Consider the following 20113-nt stretch of genomic DNA (forward strand, 5'->3'; position numbering starts at 1 on the left):
TGCTGGGGCTGAACACCCTGCGCCGGCCTATGGATCTGGGTGGGGCATAGTGGGGCACCCCTTCCGTAGCCACGAAAGGGGCGAAAAGCAGACGGCTCAGGGTGGGTGGTGGAGAGGCCAAAGGAACTGGCCGTAGCTCGAGAGTCCTTAAAAATCGCTCTAGATCGCTCTAGCGCGCTGTCTGCCTTCTCGCCGAAAAGGTGACGGCCATCAAAGGGCATGTCCACAAGTGTAGACTGGACATCTCCAGAAAAACTAGGTCGAACGCAACCAGGCATAGCACCGAAGGGCTACTGACGTGGCAATCGTTCTGCCCAGTGCGTCGGCGGTATCTATCCCACAGCGGATGGTAAACTTTTCTGCGTCTCTCCCTCCGGCGACAGCACGGGAGCGCACGGCCCGGGTCTCCTCCGGGCACTGAGGCAGCACTTGCACCACCGTATCCCACACAGACTGGGAATAACGGCCCAAAAGACATGCAGTGTTAACCGACCGCAGTCCCAAGCTGGAGGAAGAAAACATCTTCTTCCCAAGTTGGTACAGCTTCTTGGATTCCCTATCAGGTGGAGCTGTAGGGAAGGCGCCCTTGGACGTAGAGGCTTGGTCCACAAGGCTCACAGGGGTAGGGTGTTGGGAGAGGAAAGAGGGATCTCCCGGGGCCAGGCGGTCACGTCGGGCAACCATCCAATAAATAGGAGCCCCTGTGTTGGGCCTGGACCAGGTGCTCAAAGGTATGTCCATAAGGGCTTCATTGAACGGCAGCAGGGGCTCCAAAGAGCTCGCTGCCGGCTGAAGCACCTCTGTCAGGAGCTTAGTCCTGACTGCCACAGTAGGAAGATCGACATGGAGACCCTAGGCTGCCCTATGCAACACAACTGTGTATGACGCTCACTCCTCCATAGCCACGATAGGAGACAATATGCCTAGGTCTGAGGAGGTATCGACCACTGGCATCCCCCAGTTCCTCTCTCCAGTCCGGCTCACACTCTAGCTGGGCAGTTAAAGGGTCATCGGATCCCGCCCAGTCTTCCTCACCCTCCTCTGGCTGCCAATCCGACTGAAATGGGCAGGGTGGAACACAAAAGTACCCAAAGGCGCTGGATCCAGCATCGGCCGATGCCGGTCCGGCTCTGGTTTCATGTCAGGATGGAAGCCGGGTCCAGCTGGCGTCGGCTGCGGACTCCCTGGATTCTGTGCACGGTATAACCACCTAGTGGTAATACCATATACAGTGCCAACTTCCTACAGCAGTCTTTCATTCGTCAAAGCGCTCACTGGTGTATGTTAGGCCCAGCAAGGGGGACAAAAACAGGACAGCTGGACCACTCTCTGTGTTGGCCTCTGCCATGCCCTCATCGGCAGGTCGTCGCTGATGTTGTTGGAGTCTGCCTTGAACTTTCAAGACGCTTTGGTTGCAGCAATGGTCCAGTACCAGTAGGTACTGGTGTAGGAGGGCTCGTGGAGGTCCTGTCGTCTTTTAGCTTGGCAGGATGACGGATCCGACCTCCTTGTGTGTTGCTAACCTTCTCCTAGGCGGCTACTATTCGGTGGACCCGGTGGAAAGCAGCTTCTTTACACCGGACGTCATGGTCAGTGCCTGCAGGCGAGTAGCTTCTCTACTCAAGGGAGATGCTGGCTGCTTGGCGAAGTGCTCACAACCCTCCGGGGCTTGTGGAGGATGCACAGCTGCAGGACGAATCGGGCCTTTCCAACAGTCAAGTTTCTTTGTGGCAGGCAGGGTTTGGCGCCAAAACTTCTGATTTTGCGAGTATTGGCTCTTCAGTGTCCTCTTCTTCTTTGTAGTCAGTGGAATCTTAAGTTATGGATTTAGGGAGCCCCATAAATCCTATATTTTACAGACGTTAGGGGAGTGGATAGTAGTAGGGCATAGGCTACCTACCCTTGGGGTCACTACGCCCCCTATATGACTACTTCCTGTGGTAGGAAATGCGTTACTTACCTGTAACTGCAGTTATCCAGTATTGGTATCTTTCATAGATTCACATGCCTGAATCATTCCCCGTCGTCGGGGTGGGAGTCACCGGTATATAATAACAGTAATGTCATATAGACATATACATACTCATAGGCCAGGGGCCTCACTATAGTAACCTATCCAAGTCCTTTTGTAAAAAGGACCAAACTTTGGCCAGGAGCCAATCAGCTACTACCACCCTCTAGAACCTTCCTGGAAGGAGCCCTAGTCCCTCAGATTTTCATAAGCACAGTGCTAAGTAGTACCTACTAAGAGAACTAAGGTGAGCCCTTCCAGGGGAGGCGGGTGGATTGCATGTGAATCTATGAAAGATACCAATACTGGATAACTGCAGTTACAGGTAAGTAACGCATTTCTTATCTAGTATTATGGGTATCTTTCACATGCCTGAATCAGAGTAGCAAGCAATAGGCAGCACATTTTGCATAATATAGCATGAAAGACACCTGATAATAACTTATCAATAGTGCAACGCAATAAACTGCAAACAGTAGCAGGATAAGAAATGTGCAATTAAATAATAGGAAAGGTGGGATGAAAGGAAGAAGGCTCACCTCTAATGAAATAGATGACGGAGCACAGCCTGACCCACCGCTGCGTCCTTCATAAGTATGTGGTGTCTTCCATGTCGCCGCTCTGCAAATGTCGACAATGGGCACCCCAGAAAAGAGCGCCATGGAGGTGGAAACCGCTCTAGTGGAATGAGCCCGAACTTTGGAGGGCAAAGATGTCCCGCCTGCTGATGGCAGAAGGCAATGGCCGCAGAGATCCATCTTGGAAGGCTGTGCTTTGACAGTGGTAGGCCCTTCCTGGGCCTGCTGAAGGCAATAAACAATTGGTTGGACTTGCAAAATTGTTCCGTTCTATGAATGTAGAATTTTAGACATCTTTTCAGATCTAAGGAATGTAGAGATCTCTCCGCTGCTGAAGATGGATTCGGGAAGAAAGATCTCAGGACAATAGGTTCGTTTAGATGAAAAGCAGACGGAACCTTTGGTATGAATTTGGGGTTAGTCCGTAGAATGACCCTGTCCTGTTTGAACTGAAGAAACGGGTCTTGAATAGAGAAAGCCTGCAGTTCACTCACTCTCCTTGCGGACGTGAGAGCCAGCAAAAGAGCTGTTTTCCATGACAAGTATTTGAGATCTGCTTTATGCATTGGCTCAAAGGGGTGGTTCATCAACTGAGCCAAGACCCCATTGAGTTGCCATGTAGGTGGTAAAGGTTTTATTGGAGGATAAGTCCTGAATAAGCCTTACAGAAACTGCTTGACTAGTCTATTGGATCATAGGGAAATTCCAGACGAAGAGCGCCTGAACCGAGATATGGCTGCCAGGTGGACTTTGATTGAGGCATGGGCCAATCCCGAGTTGGCCAGGTGAAGCAGGTAAGGCAGAAGTTGTGCCGGAGATGATGAGAATGGGTGCAGATTGTTAGCTTTACACCACAAACAGAATCTCCTCCACTTAAGGGAATACGTTTTGTTGGTACTGTCAGCCCGGGCCCGGGCTAAGACAACTCTGCAGTCCTGAGGAATATCTAAGTCCTGGAACTCTCTGAACTCAGGAGCCAAGCCGATAATCTGAGAGATGTCGGATCTGGATGCTGGACTTGCCCCTGGTTCATAGTGAGGAGATGCGGGTAAGGCCTGAATGGAATCGTGGCTCCAGTGACAGAATGTGTAGTTCTGTAAACCAGTGTTGGCGCGGCCACGCTGGGGCTACCAGGATCAGGGTGCAACGCTCCGCTTTCAGTTTCCGGATGACCCTGGGGATCAGGGAAATGGAGGAAAAGCGTAAGCAAAGACGTTGCACCATGCCATCGAAAATGCATCCCCGAGAGATCCTTTCTGGGGATGCAAACTTGCATAATGTTGGCATTTTGCGTTGATCTTCATCGCAAATAGATCCAGTTGAGGTCTGCCCCATCGGGAGAACACTGCGTCGAGAGCATGTTGGTCGAGCTCCCACTCGTGACAAATGGAGCGTTGCCTGCTTAGTGAGTCCGCCAGGGTGTTGTCTGCTCCTGGGACATACTCCGCTCTCAGCGAAATGTTGTGTTGGAGTAGCCACTTCCAAATTCGCTGTGATTCTTGAGAGAATGTCATGGATCAAGTTCCCCCTTGCTTGTTTAAATAATGCATTGTGGTGGTGTTGTCTGTCCTCACAAGCACTGGGGAGTTCCAGATCCGGGGCAGGAATGCTCGAAGTGCCAGGTATACTGCCCTCAGCTCTAGCAGGTTGATGTGGAGCTGTTTTGCTGCCAGCGACTACTGACCATGAATTTGAAGTTCCTGCAGGAACGCACCCCATCTTTCCAATGATGCATCCTTTGTTATCACATGTGGGGAGATTGGAAGTAGGAATGGAAGGCCCTGGTTTAGGTTTTTTGTTTGAAGCCACCAGTGCAGGGCCTTCACCATGGACGGAGTAATCCTGATAAGATCGTCGAAGGATCCCGTACACTGGATCCACTGAGAGGATAGAGCCTCCTGTAAGGGACGCATACGGAGGCGGCAGTGTGGTATTAGGAGGATATTGGAGGACATCATTCCTAGTAATGACTTGAAGAGCCGCACCTTGATGGTCTTTTTGACCTGAATGTGGGCTGCCAGAGACCTCAGTTTGACCTGACGCTCTTCTGATGGGAAGGCCTTCTCCTGATGCGTGTCTAGATTTGCTCCCAGGAAAGTGAGGCGTTGAGAGGGCTGCAATACTGACTTTTCCTGGTTGAGCGTAAGCCCCAGGCTCTCGAAGAGCTGAAGACAGGCGTTGGAAGATCCGCTTACGCCTTCTAGAGTAGGAGACTTGATGAGCCAATCTTCCAAGTAAGGGAATACCTGGTGATGGTGCTGGCGAAGGTACGCTGCCACTGGAGATAGGCATTTTGTAAAAATGCGTGGCGCTGACTTCAGGCCAAATGGCAACACTCTGAATTGGTAGTGTCTGCCCGCCACTACAAACCTCAGGTATTGGCAGTGACTTTTGTGGATGAGTATGTGATAATAGGCGTCCTGGAGGTCTAAGGACACCATGAAATCTTTGGAATTGAGTAGCTGTAACACTTCCTGAATGGATACCATACGGAACGATTGTTTCTTGAGGTATCTGAGGTTCCTTAGATCCAATATAGGTCTCCATTTCCTCTCCTTTTTTCGTATTAGGAAGAACCGGGAATAGAATCCTTTCCCCCTCTGACCTCTGGGAACTCTTTCTACGGCTCTTTTCTGGAGCATTAGTGAGAGTTCCGCTTGAAGGAGATGCAGATTCTTGTGCTGCATGGGACCTGGGGGGTTCAAAGGAGGAGTTTCCACGAACTCCAAAGTATGGCCGAACCGAACCAGCTGGAGAACCCAACGATCCGTTGTTATTCTTTGCCAATTGTGGAGGAAGTTGGAAATTTTCCCTCCAACTACGTAATGTGGAGAAGAAGAGGATGCCTGTTGGAGAAAGAAGTCATTGTCTTCTGGCGGAGTCTTTCTTTCCTCCTCTCCCTCGAAAGGAAGACTTATTGTACGAGGACTGGCCTTGTTGCTGCCTCTGTTGGAATTGAGGCTTGTATTGCTGGGACGAGCCGTAGGAGGATTTGTATCCCTGATAGCCACCTCTTGTCTGCTGGCCTCTTCCTTTGGAGCCCCGAAAGGAAGAATTTTGGTACTGGAGGGTACCTAAGGCTTTTGCGGTCTCCGTATCTTTCTTGATACCCTGTAGCATTTCATCAATATGCTCCCCAAAGAGCAACTCTCCGCCAAACGGCATGTCCAGTATTTTGGACTGTACCTCCGGCCGGAAGGATGTAGCTTTCAGCCATCCCTGGCACCTAAGGACCACTGCTCCCGCCAGCTGGCGAAATCCTGTTGAGGCGATATCCATCGCCACGTCAATCATTTCCGAGGCGGACCGCTCTCCCTCAAGGAGGATCTTCTTTACCTCTTCTTTCTGCTCCTCTGGCAGTGTGCCTAGATATGGGGCAACATCTGACCACATCTGGCGATTGTAACGCCCTAAAAGCACTAACGAGTTTGCCGCCCTGACCGTAAGGGCCGACATCGACGAGAATTTCTTCCCGATGTTATCCAGTTTACGGCCTTCCTTATCCGGAGGCGCAGTCAGCGCAGCAGATGGGTTGTTGGATTTCCGCTGCGCGGCCTGGGTGATAACGGAGTCCGGTTTGGTATGGCCTGTAAGGCATGCCAGAGCGGAGTCCGGGGCCTTATACTTCTTATCAGCCTGATCGGCACTGGTTGTAAAGATGAGGGGTTTTTCATTATTTTTACCCCCTGGTCCCAGATGTATTTGATAATAGGGATTGACCAAACCGTCTTCTTGAATGGCTTTTTAAAGTCATATAGGAAGCAATCCTGAGGTTGCGTGTTCATCTCTATTTTGAACCTTGCTGCTGCTCTCTCTACCACATTATGAAACCCCCCCCATATCTTCTGGGGGTGAATCCGTCTGTGCTTGGTCTGGGGAAGCCGGACGTTCAATGACGTAGTCATCCCACTCGTCATCCTGTATTTCTCCCTCCTCCTGTTGACCTTCTTCATCTTCTCCTACTGCTTCCTCCTCCTCTTCATCAGAGGACGGTAGAGGAGGCAAAGTCACAGGATCCTGACGAATGACCAGCGGTGGTGGTCTAGGGCGAGGAGGAGGAGCTTGTGTCACAAGAGTTGGAGGCACTAGCGAAGGAGGTGGAGTAGGCGGAAACCGCTTCTTGTAATCCGCTATGAGGAATTGGAGGTTTGTGACTATCGAGGCCGGGAGGCACACCATAGGTTGTGAAGGAGGAGGTGGTTGATATTCCTCCTGGCATGGCACTTCTGCCTGACCAAGGTCTTCATAGTCTGAAATCTCTTGGACCTTGACATTGAGCTGTGAAGGACTTGTTGCAGTGTGGAACAAGGCACCATCATCAGAATCCTCAGTCTCCAGTAAGTGGACCGGTAGCAGTAGCTGGACCTTACTAGGAGACATAGTCTCTGGCATCAGCGTACGCGTTGACATCCTTTAGTGTGTTTAGGTACACTTCAATTTAGGAGATTCTTCCGTCGACGGGCCCGTCGACGGGGTGGTCATCAGCAGTGGGATGCTGTCAGCCACAGCAGACCTCTCTGTCGTCTTCGTTGACGTCGACGACGGTAGCATCGTCGACGATGGCTTCTTCGTAGACGGCGGCGTCGACGCTGGTGCTGTCGTCAACGGCTTCGTTGACGTCGGTGGCTTCGTCGACGATGACATCGTCGACGAGGGTGTCGTCGACGGGACCTTCGTCGACGCGGAAACTTTCGTCGACGGAGGCGTCGTCGATGCTTTTTTAACAGGAATTATTGAGGTAATAAACCTACCCGTCGACGACGATGCTGAGGTAGCTGTCGACAAGGTGGTGAAGGTTGAAGCTGTCCACGTAGAGATGGTTACTGTCGACGCGGTCACAGGCAAGGCATTAGACACCAGCACGGCTTCTTGAAGGTGGCTTCCTGAAGAGAAGTCTTAACTGTCATGGCTTTTGGACGACCCTCTGAAGACTTAGGCGTCTTCTTCTGAGGTGGCATATCAGACGGACCTGGAGATGTCGGTCTTGGTCTTTTGGCAGTGGAGTGTGAGCTCCTGAAGGAACACTCGCTCTCACCTGAGGAGACTGTATTATTTAAAATTTTATATAGCGCGCAGTTACCCTTGGGCGTCCCAGCCCAACTGTTTGATCCTTATCCTTTAGTTTCTGAAGCCACAGAAGCAGGCGACCCTCTCTGTCTTTTAAAGTCTTGGCAGAGAAAGTGCGGCAGACCTTACAATCCTTGGCAGAATGTTCAGGGTAGAGACAGTAGAGGCAGTCTTCATGTTTGTCATCCACATGCAGGTGAGGATCCAGTGACCTAGAAATGTATTTACATACCAAGCTCATCCACTTTGCTTCCCCCCTATTTAATGTAGCAATTTGACACCCTACTCATTGGTAACATTACAGAGTCATCACCATTTCCATTCCCTCCCAAACAGCAACTCTCATTTATAGAACTTGCCCATTTTAAAACTGAAGTATCAGACACCTGGCAGAATACCGTTTTCAGCATTTAGTTCAGGAACGTTGGTTAATTATTTAAGAAACATGAGGAACTTTCTTCTCCCTTGCTTTGTACTTTGGGCCAGGTTTGTGCAGGAGCTATCACTCGGTTCTCTGTAGGTCCCAAAAAAGAGAACAAATTATGAATAAGGTGCGATTTGGCTTTCATGCTCATTCTGCATTGTTGTTAAGGTGTTGCCCAGAAAATCCAACAGTGATATTGTAGCTACCCGTTTTTAGGGCTCGCCTGCTGATGCGCTTGCGCATAGCTGGCGAAGCTCTATAGTGGCTTATCCAGATTTTAACCACTGGCGATTCCATGCAGTGCATGTGCGCTTTTGAGGTCATTGCGCAAGCGCAAGCCCTAAAAAGCGCGTGCACAATGCCACCAGCCGCCTGCCTGCACATCTGCCAAGCCATCTGCCGCCAGCAGCTTCACTTGGGATCCGCTCCACCTCCTGCTGCACACATCACAGCCATCAGCCTCCCTCCCACGGGCAGCTTGGCCTCAGGCATTCACCCCAGCGCGACTTCTCCTCCCCCCTAATTACATCCCTGCTGTTTACTTCTTTCACGGCCGCCAGGCCGTGCTTCAAAGGGATCCATCCCCTGCTTTAATTGCATTAGCTTAGTTTTGGTGATTTTGGTTAATAAAATCTCGTTCTTTCACGGATTCCACACACATCCTTCAAGATTACAGCGAACGTTTCCCAGAGCCCTAACAGAACGAATCGAGACTGCCACTTTTTCACAACTTTGAGGAATGTGCTAATATTGCTGGCATAGCGGACATAATCACACTTATAGTGCCATTGTGCCCTTCCTTTGTGTAGTCTTCTATTTCCCTTCAGCTCCGGATTAATTATGCAGACCATGTCAGTGACTACACCAGAATCTATTCTGCTTTTGATCTACTAAATATATCGGTATATAGAATGATTTTTAATCTACATATTGAAAAAATGCATAAATATTTCTCTGTGCTAAAGCATCCCGTTACGTTGTAATTGTTCTCTTTCTGCAAAATTCTCACTCTACCTTTCTGGTCTCTCTCTGTCTCTGCTCTCCTCCCCCTGTTCGCCTCCCTGTCGTCTGTCCTCTGCCTCTGCATCTCCCGCTCTCTCTCTGCTGCCCTCTGTCCTTGCAATCCTCCATCCCTCTCGCTGCCCCTGCTGCTTCACGCCGCTGGCCCCCTGCGGCCCCGCCCACCACCGGCCCATTGGCCCAGCCGCTCGCCCAGCCAAGCAGACCCGCCCTCCCGTCCCCCTTCTTATGACGCCCCCAGAGCGACCGCGCAGCGGACGCGCGCAGCGGGAGCACCGATTGAGCGCCAAAGGTAAGCCAGTCTGCGCCCGTCCGCGCCTGGACCGCGCCCAGCGCCAGGACCCCTGGCCCCCACCGCCGGAAGCCGACCAGACAAACCTACAACGCCACCGAACTCAACGCACTCAACACCGGCCGGACCCCGGGCTGCTACCGAGCCACACCGAGACGCACCCACGGACCCTTCAGCTGCCACTCCTGCAAGTTCACCTGCAACCGGACCCACGCCACACCAGCACCCACCAAGCCGAACTCCAGCAGCACCCACCTGAAGTGCATCCTGCTCAACACCCGCTCCGTCCACAGACACGCCGTCGAGCTCTGGAACCTGCTCGACACCACAGACCCAGACGTCGCCTTCCTCACGGAAACCTGGATGAACGCCTCCTCAGCGCCCGACATCGCCATGGCCATCCCGGACAGCTACACGATCATCCGGAGGGACCGCGTCAACCAGACAGGAGGAGGCATCGCCATCATCCACAGGAACACCATCCGCATCACGACCAACACCGACGACAACCTCGCACCCGCCGAACACCTGCACTTCCAGATCCACGTCAACCCCAAGACCACCCTCAGAGGCACCCTCATCTACAGACCCCCGGGACCACGCACACAATTCAGCGAGGACATCGCCGACTTCGTCAGCCCGCTCGCCCTCCCCTCCGCCGACTACATCCTCCTCGGGGACCTCAACTTCCACCTGGAGAACAACAACGACCGCAACACCACCACCCTGCTGGACAACCTCGCAAACCTGGGACTCAAGCAACTGGTGACCACCCCCACCCACTACGCCGGACACACACTCGACCCGATTTTCTCTTCCAGCAAGGACATCGCCTTCAGCCACGCCACGGGACTCCAATGGACGGACCACAGCTGCGTCCACTTCAGCTACAGAAGGACCACGCTCCACCATCACCAGCAACAGGTTCCCCGCAGAAGCTGGAACAAGATCACTGCAGACCAGCTCACTACTTCCCTGAGCAAGAACCCTCCCACCAGCACAACGAACCCCAGCCAAGCAGCCACCAACCTCACGAAATGGATCAGCGACTGCGCAGACGACCTCGCCCCGCTGAAGACCCCGCCGAGCAGACCCGGCAGCAAGAAAGCCCCATGGTTTAACGACGAACTCAAGAGCTCCAAGAAGAACTGCAGAGCACTCGAGAAAACCTGGCGCAGAGACCCAACACCGAACAACATGACTGCCCTCAAGCTCGCCACCCGAAACCACCACCAGCTGTTCCGCGCCACCAAGAAAACAGCATTCAAGGAACGACTGGACAACAACGCACACAACAGCAAGGAACTCTTCAACATCGTGAAAGAGCTCTCCAACCCCAATGCCGGAAACAACGACATCACCCCTTCGCAAGACCTCTGCAACTCCCTCGCCTCCTACTTCCACAACAAGATCGTGGACATACACAACAGCTTCAGCACTCAACCGACGCACGCCACGACCGAACCACCGCCCCCCACCACCACCCTCCGCGCATGGACCCCGATCAGCACCGAAGACACCATCCGCACGATGAACTCCATCCACTCCGGATCTCCGACAGACCCCTGCCCTCACCACGTCTTCAACAAGGCAGACGCTGTCATCGCACCCCACCTGCGGGACATCATCAACACCTCCTTTGACATCGCCACCTTCCCGGAGAGCTGGAAGCACGCCGAACTCAGCGCTCTACTCAAGAAACCATCAGCAGACCCTACCGGCCTCAAGAACTACCGCCCCATCTCGCTGCTCCCGTTTCCGGCCAAAGTCATCGAGAAGACCGTCAACAAGCAACTTGCCGCCTTCCTCGAGACGAACGGCTCCCTCGACCTCTCGCAGTCTGGCTTCCGGGCCAACCACAGCACCGAGACCGCCCTGATCGCAGCTACAGATGACATCCGAGCCCTGCTCGACAACGGAGAAACAGCGGCCCTCATCCTCCTGGACCTCTCCGCGGCCTTCGACACTGTCTGCCACCGTACCCTAGTACAGCGCCTCAGCAACGTCGGAATCCAGGAGAAGGCACTGGAGTGGATCACCTCCTTCCTCGCCGGAAGGACACAGAGAGTCCGCCTCCCCCCGTTCAGATCGGAGGCCACCGAAGTCATCTGCGGCGTTCCTCAAGGCTCCTCGCTCAGCCCAACACTCTTCAACGTCTACATGAGCCCCCTCGCAGCCATCGCACGCCAGCACAACCTGAACATCATCTCCTACGCCGACGACACCCAGCTGATACTCTCCCTCACTAACGACCCCACCACCGCCAGAGCCAACCTGCACGAAGGGATGACAGACGTTGCCAAATGGATGTCGAACAGCCGCCTGAAACTGAACTCGGACAAGACGGAAGTCCTCATCCTGGGATCCGCACCCTCCGCCTGGGACGACTCCTGGTGGCCCCCCGCCCTGGGCAGCGCACCCAAACCAACTGACCACGCACGCAACCTGGGCTTCATCCTGGACTCCTCCCTCTCCATGACCAGACAAGTCAACGCCGTCTCCTCGTCGTGCTTCAACATCCTGCGCATGCTACGCAAGATCTTCCGATGGATCCCCACCGAGACCAGGAAGGCGGTCACCCAGGCCCTCGTCACCAGCCGTCTGGACTACGGCAACTCCCTCTACGCCGGAACCACCGCCAAACTCCAGAAGAGACTCCAACGGATCCAGAACACCTCAGCACGACTCATCCTGGACATCCCCCGCTGCAGCCACATCTCCGGACACCTGAGAGACCTGCACTGGCTCCCGGTCAACAAGAGAATCACCTTCCGGCTCCTCACCCACGCACACAAAGCCCTACACAACCAAGGACCAGGATACCTCAACAGCCGCCTCAACTTCTACGCTCCCAAACGCCAGCTTCGATCGACCAGCCACGCCCTCGCCGCCGTCCCCCGCATCCGTAGAGCCACCACAGGAGGAAGGTCCTTCTCCTACCTGGCCGCCAAGACTTGGAACTCCCTTCCGACCCACCTCCGCCTGACCCAGGACCACCTCGCCTTCAGGAAGCAGCTCAAGACCTGGCTGTTCGAGCAGTAGCGGACCCCCTCCCCCCAGCGCCTTGAGACCCTCCGGGTGAGTAGTGCGCTATACAAATGCTCTGATTGACTGATTGATTGACTGCTGTTTCCCTTTCTCTGCATCTCGCCTGCTCTCTGGCTGTCTCCAGTGACGTGACCAGGTCTCTCTCTCTGCCACACTTAGGCTGCTCTCTGACTGTCTTCAGTGACCTCTGTCTGTCTCTGGTCACCCCTCCTCACCATCACACACCCTCACATCCACTCACCCACTCACCCTCACACCCCCTCACTCACCCTCACCCCCTCATCCTCACACACCCTCACCCCCCTCACAACCCCCTCACTCACCCTCACCCTCACACACCCTCACACACCCTCACCCTCACACACCCTCACCCACCCTCACCCACCCTCACCCTCACCCACCCTCACCCACCCCGTCACCCTCACACACCCTTACCCTCACCCCCTCAACCCTGACACACCCTGTCACCCTCACGCACCCTCACTCACCCTCACACCCCCTCACCCCCTCATCCTCACCCCCTCACCCCCTCACAACCCTCTCACCCTCACTCACCCTCACACCCTCACCCCCTCATCCTCACCCCCTCACAACCCTCTCACCCTCACTCACCCTCACACCCCCTCACACCCTCACCCTCACACCCCCTCACACCCTCACCCTCACACACCCTTACCCTCACCCTGACACACCCTGTCGCCCTCACACCCTCACACCCTCACCCTCACCCCCAAACCCCCTCACACCCTCACCCTCACCCCCACACCCCCTCACACTCACCCCCACACCCCCTCACTCACTCACCCTCACACCCACTCACTCACCCTCACACCCACTCACCCTCACCCCCCCTCCCCCTCACACCCCCTCACCCTCACACCCCCTCACCCTCACACCCTCTCACCCCCACACCCACCCTCACAACCCTCACACCCCCTAACCCTCACACAACCTCACACACCCTCACCAGCATAGCATAACAAAACCTAGCATAGCATAGCAAAACATAGCATAGCATAACAATGCATAGGATAGCAAAACAAAACCTAGCACAACAAAACAAGAAATAGCATAGCAAAACACAACATAGCATAACAAAACACAACAAAACATAGCATAACAAAACAGAACAAAGCATAGCAAAACAAAACATAGCATAACAATACACAACAAAACATATCATAAGATATAACATAGCATAACAAAACAAAGCATTGCACAACAAAACATAGCAAAACACAAAGCATAGTATAACAGAACACAGCATACATAACAAAACAAAACAGCATAACAAAGCATATCAAAACATAACATAACTTAGCATAACGAAACACAACAAAACATAGCAAAACAAAGCTTAGCATAGCATAACAAAACATAGCATAACATAGCATAGCATAGCATAACAAAACATAGCATAACAAAACATAGCATAGCAAAACAAAGCATAGCATAATAAAACACAACAAAACATTGGATAGCATAACAAAACATAGCATAGCAAAACGCAATACCACTCAGTGCCACATATTTATATGCTACATAATTACACTGCACTCAATGCAACATACTCTCCAAATACCACTCAGTGACACATAATTACACACCACATAATTACACTTTACTGAATGCAAAACACTCCACACAATACCACTCAGTGCCACATAATTACATGCCACATAATTACACTGCACTGAATGCAACATACACTCCAAATACCACTCAGTGCCACATAATTACACTCTACTGAATGCAAGACACTCCACACAATACCACTCAGTGCCACATAATTATGTTGCATAATTACACTGCACTCAATGTAACATACACTCCAAACAATACCACTCAGTGCCATATAATTGCACGCCACATAATTACACTGCACTCAATGCAACATACGCTCCAAATACCACTCAGTGCCCCATAATTACACTACGCTCAATGCAACATACACTACAAATACCACTCAGTGCCATAGAATTACACACCACATAAGTACACTGCGCTCAATGCAACATGCAGTCCAAATCCCACTCAGTGCCACATAATTACACACCACATAATTACACTAAACTCAATGCAACATACTCCAAATCCCACTCAGTGCCACATAATTATACGCCACATAATTACACTACGCTCAATGCAACATACACTCCAAATACCACTCAGTGCTACAACACATATTGTGTTACAATAGGTGTCACATTTGCGAAAGATAAAACTATTGGCATTGTAAATAACAAAGCCAGTCAGTCAGTCAAGTATGCTTTATTCGAGGTAAAAAAAATAACAAAGCTATTAATTTCGCTATTTTCAAAACAAGCACATAAATAAAAAATGTGTAATTTACAATACCAATAGCTCAAACTTTCCCAATGCGAGACCTATTGCATTGCAAATACTTGTTTCTATAAGCAGCCAGGCACTCCTAGTATCTCACCTCAGCCACCTTACAGAGTTAGATAGTTTGTTCTTCTGAAAGATGTAACAATTCTCATGGAACATTAGACAGCAGCACTGACCCAAATACAGAGAACACCCTCTTATACCCCCATTTCAACAAACCAACTTATCAGTTTAGGAAAGTTCTCCCTCCGAGCTTCCAAGGACTTCCTTGGCAGGGTGGTAGTACTGTGGCAGGCAAATGCCATTTGTGCACACTGTTTGAATCAGTGCAATACTATTTTGCTATGTATTTCCTATCACTCCAAGAACTGGATAGGATAACTTGTGTGCCAAGAATCTTGGACTGGTGATATGTCTTGCACAACACAGCGACTAAAACAATTGTTATTGTTAGCTTCAGTTTATATAGCGCCAACTCACCGGCAGGTCTCAAGGCGCTCATGACCGAAGGACAGACAACTGTTTAGCAGCTTAGAGGATCGGTCGCCCGATCAACAAACAAGCTGTTCCCTCCAAACCTCCCGAACAGTAGCACTGTAATTTCTCAAGTACTGTTTAGCAAGAATATCTTCCACTCTTAACTTTTAAGACCTGTGCACCTTAAATCTTACATTTTAACACTAAAATCACAATTGAACATTTGCCAGTAAACTGACACAATGCTCACAGTCTCTGCACAGTCACAAAAGAAGCCAAAAGATTGCTGGTGAAAATGATGCAAACGGAGACAACATCAGGGATTTTATCATATGGCATGCAGCAGAAGAAAAATGTCACTACATAAGCAATATCAACAGTCCTGGTGATCTTATTGTCAATGGCATTAGGAGGTAATCTGTGACACACTTTCCTTCAGCAATACACATGGCTAGTTATTAAGGTTACATAAAAGTTTTACAGGAGCCTCTATTAACCTCTTCTGAAATGTGGTTTAGAACAATAATGTAACATTATCTAAAGTTCTCTAGTATTGTATAACCAAAATACCATTCACAAGGGGCAGGGATGTCCCTAGTTTCACAATCTCATGAGGGACCGGTGACATTGTAGACTGCACTGTATTCTATTACAGCATTTGTAAGGCACTCACTACTCAGATATGGGAGGCAGAAGTGGTTACCCAAATGATTACCACGCTAAACTGCATGGGTGTGTGATTAGTAGTGTGTTGTCTTAGCTTTTAGGAACAATTGATGGACAGAATACTAAAGTTTAAGCGCTCCTTTCATCCCCTTGCGTTTGCTTTGTTCCCCCTAAGTTGGCAGGGTATGCCCAGACGTGGGTCACTTGCTCACTTTGCCACTGGATTCAAGCTAGCATGGTGTTGCCACAAAACCGGTCCCAGGATAAATGTTTCCAGTCCAGGGAAGGCCTGGCTTAGCAGTTTGGGCTGGACTGTTCCCATAAGGAACAAGGTCAAGACTGATTTGCATATGCCAGGGTCTGAACTGGGGTGGTGAAGTGATCTAAAGAATGACGATGGATTCAGTCCAGATTTGTGACTGGCGGTGAGTGTCTGAAAAGTTTTAGCGTGCCATCCATCATCTCCTTGTGTTTCAATGCAATTATCACTGAAGTACTGTTCTAATATTATGGGGTGAAGAGCTTGGCAGTGTGATGGATGAGGAAGTGCGAGTGACAGCTGTCAGAATATCCTAAATGATAAAAATGCAGCCAACTAGCTTGCTCTGCAAGTCCTTTTAATGCACTGATAGGTGTCTTATGTTCTTAGATTTCCTATTATTGCTGTGGCAACAGGGCGTCTACTCTTAAGATCTTATAAACTGTGGGCGGATACAAGTGTAAATGAAGAGTGAAGGGGAAACTGAGATAGGCCTGGATGGATTCTGTTGCAGTCTTCCTTTATATGACCGGCATTAAGAGACGTCAAGTAAGATAGGACAAGATCACGTGAGCTATATTCATCTTTTATATCATTAAAGGTTGTTGGTGTTCAAGGTATGTGACTGTTTGGGACTTACATGGTGGACTATGTAACAGCCCTGGTGCTGACGGGAAATATGTGGAACATAAGCCAGGTGATACAGCATGTACCTGCACCCTTCAGTTATCAGCAAGGGTCCACAAGGCCTGTCATATTAAATAATCTGCCTTGTTGATGAATGAGGGATCAAGTAGAGAATTGATACATGATATCTTATTGCGACACTGAGACTAGGGCAGACTGTCAAAGACTAGAGTTGCTGTTGTCCATCTTGAGATCAGAGGTGGGTGGCAGAGCAGACATTATTTATTATGCCTGAGGTGTTCCCCAGAAAAGTGTGTGTACAGCTACAGCCCTTCATCCCATTAGGCAAGATACAGGTCTCCAGGTGCCCCACCAGCAGCGGGTATTTCTAATACGGAGTTGCAAGGTATCCTAAGAATGGAATGGCATAGTTATATTACATCTGTTTGCCAATGCCATTCTGAGGCTATGTTAGAAGGAGAGCCCTAATTTCGGTAGGCTCGGTCTTCTTTGCGCAGTATGATGATTGTGATGCTTTATAGCTATTCGGGTTACCTACGTTCATAGGAGGGTTTCTTGATATGTGTTCTGTCTCAGCGTTAGAGATTGATGTAACATCTGTGTGTTTGGACAACATTTACGTCAAAATGTGGGGACTTAGACCACAAATATAATCAGAGTATGTTGGCCCAGTGCCTGGCTTTTTCACAGTTTGTCATTTGGACCCCTAAACCTGACAGGGTACGGGAGGGTTTTTGCCACCTCAGAACATAACCACTCTGACTCCAAGGTAATTGTAGAAACAGAGCTACCCTTTCGTGGTTACCTTAGACATGCCTAAAGGTAGACACAGGAAATACACAAATTGGCATTTCAAACATTTATTGCAGCAGTTGGATTCTTGTGTAAAATAAATGAGCTTCAATTATCAGTATAGGGAACCAAAGCACGGTTGCCAGCATGACAAGAAAGGTGAAGAAGATGGATAATCCAACCATTATAATGCTTAAGTGATTATATAAGTATATGAACATATATTAGAATGATAACCCTTCCTACCACCGACTCCTACTCTAGAGAGCGTAGTAAGAAGCACATTCTGCCAAATATTTTGGAGCAGCTCAACTCCCCTTTTTCTGTATGTGTAATGTATCGGGAAGCCAGTCTGGTGTAGAACAGGCTGCCATCCTATGCAGGATAGTGATGTAAGTCAGCAGAGCTGGCAATCAGTCACAGGTGAAAAACCAGGATAATCCATTGGACGTTTTCCTTTGACGACCCAAAGCTCAGAAGCAGTTTATATAATCAAAACCGGTTTAGTTTGCATCGTGTCCGAGGACCTTTGTTAATGTTATTATTTGTCTTACCAAGTCATAGCTGCCTCCAAATGTAAAACAAGCATTTGCAATGCAATAGGTCTCGCATTTACGCAAGTTTGAGCTATTGACATTGCAAATGACAATGCCTTTTATTTTTGGTTTCGTTTTTAAAACATAAATAAAAGGTTTTGCCATTTACAATGCCAATAACTTAACCTTTGGTAAATGCGAGACCTATTGCATTGCAAATGTTCACATCCTCATTGCTGCCACCCTCCCCAGAAGCGCAGCTGCATATGTTATGTATTAGACTTGGAGGGAAGTGTGCGCTGTTTTGGAGGACTGTACCGAACACTGCTATCAATCCGCTAACTTTAACCAGCACCAAGGTCACCCGCTAGAATTTAATACGCTCCTAGAAATGATCACATTGTGGGCTTTATAGCAATGCACACTTTCGGGTGTGGGTATTCAAAATGTGGAACCGTGGATAAAGTAGTGAGGCAGCATTGGACTGATCTCTATGGAAATTTGTTGTAGGAAATGCCCATTCGTCAGTACATTGGAAATGCTCATGGGGCTGGTGTACAGTCAGTCACATGCCAGGGAAATCTGACACCGACTGACTATGCCCTTTGCCTACTTCCGCCGCTCAGAAACACCGGCCTGTCTGATTAACAGCGATTAATAAGACTTGCAATAATTAAAAGTAAGGTTTGTTTATGTCTTTAGTGCATTCATTTCCAATTTCAGCGAGATATTGTTTCAGAAATTAATGAAGACAAAATATTTCGTCTTTATTAATTTCTGAAACAATATTTCACCTACATGGAAAATAAATGCACTAAAGGCAAAATGTCGCCCGTTTTGTCCCTTAGCTGCCCACTGTGCCAAGAGCTCAGCTACTGAGGTTAATGACCGGACTTGTAATTTGGTGGCTAGTTTCTCAAGCAATATATGGCTGCTAGTCCTTTGAGGAGAATGCATTTTAAGGGGAATAAAGAGGAAACGTGCAGCTGTTGCAAGTAACTCAAAAGTGAACTGTTTCGCCTAAACAGTGGAAACAGGAGTGAACAGTCACTGTTTAGGAGAAATTAATTTCCAAAACAATATCTCTCTAAAATTGAAAATGAGAGCAGTAGTCCGGTGGGGAGGGGCGGGGCAGGGGTTGAAGTCGAGAGACGACGACGATGGAAAATACATTAAAACCAGGCAAAACCTAAAAACGGAAGTCAGGCACTTTTGCCTGAGACGGGGGCGGGGCCTGCAATCCAGCAGGAAGTCCCGCCCGCCGCCACAGCCGCCGCCGCCGAGGAAGAAGTGGAGCGATGAGACACTGAACACGCCGAAAGAGCCCGGTAAGTGGTGGGGATGGGGGTCACGCGCGTGTGTATGTGTCTGGAGTGCGTGTGTGTGACTGTGGGGGAGGGGGGTGTGTGTGAGCGAGTGTCTGCCGTGTGCCTGCGTGTGCATGCGCTCGCCTGTGTGTGCGCATGCAGAGGGGTGGGGGCTGCCTATATGTGAAGCGCTCTGATACCTGATTCGGTTCGGGGCTGGGAAAAAAAAAAAAAAATAAATAAAATGCTGAGTTACTCTGCGCATGCGCGGGTGAGACGCGCGCTCCCGCGGCGAAATCCGCGAAGGAAACGCTCGTGTCAGATTGGTGTCCACTCTCCCAATAACGGGCAACATTAGGTCTGAAGCAGACTCTCTCAATGCTCACGCATTGAGAGTACGTCTGCTCGACCTAAAAAATATAAGGGTAGCGTGCTCAGTGTACTTTGTTCTTGAATAGAATGTACAGTGTTGTGATAAAATGCTTACGAAGAAATGAGAGTTGCAAACAGAACGATTTCTGAGTATGTTATGTACATGCAGAGTAAGCTAAAAAAGTCAGTCTAAATAGATGTCAAGAATGAGATGTCAAGAACAAGTACTTGTATAATGGAAGCCTTTGTGGACTGGCCCCGTTGAAA

At 50.0% G+C, this 20113-nt stretch overlaps 1 protein-coding gene across 2 annotated transcripts in view; it reads right to left on the bottom strand.

Annotated features, from left to right (window-relative positions):
• LOC144762250 (exportin-5-like) overlaps window positions 1-20113 on the bottom strand; it is a 1106737-nt gene that overhangs the window by 863439 nt on the left and 223185 nt on the right. The window lies entirely within an intron of this gene.

Source organism: Lissotriton helveticus, chromosome 6, assembly GCF_964261635.1.
Source record: "Lissotriton helveticus chromosome 6, aLisHel1.1, whole genome shotgun sequence".
NCBI classification, from domain to species: Eukaryota; Metazoa; Chordata; class Amphibia; order Caudata; family Salamandridae; genus Lissotriton; species Lissotriton helveticus.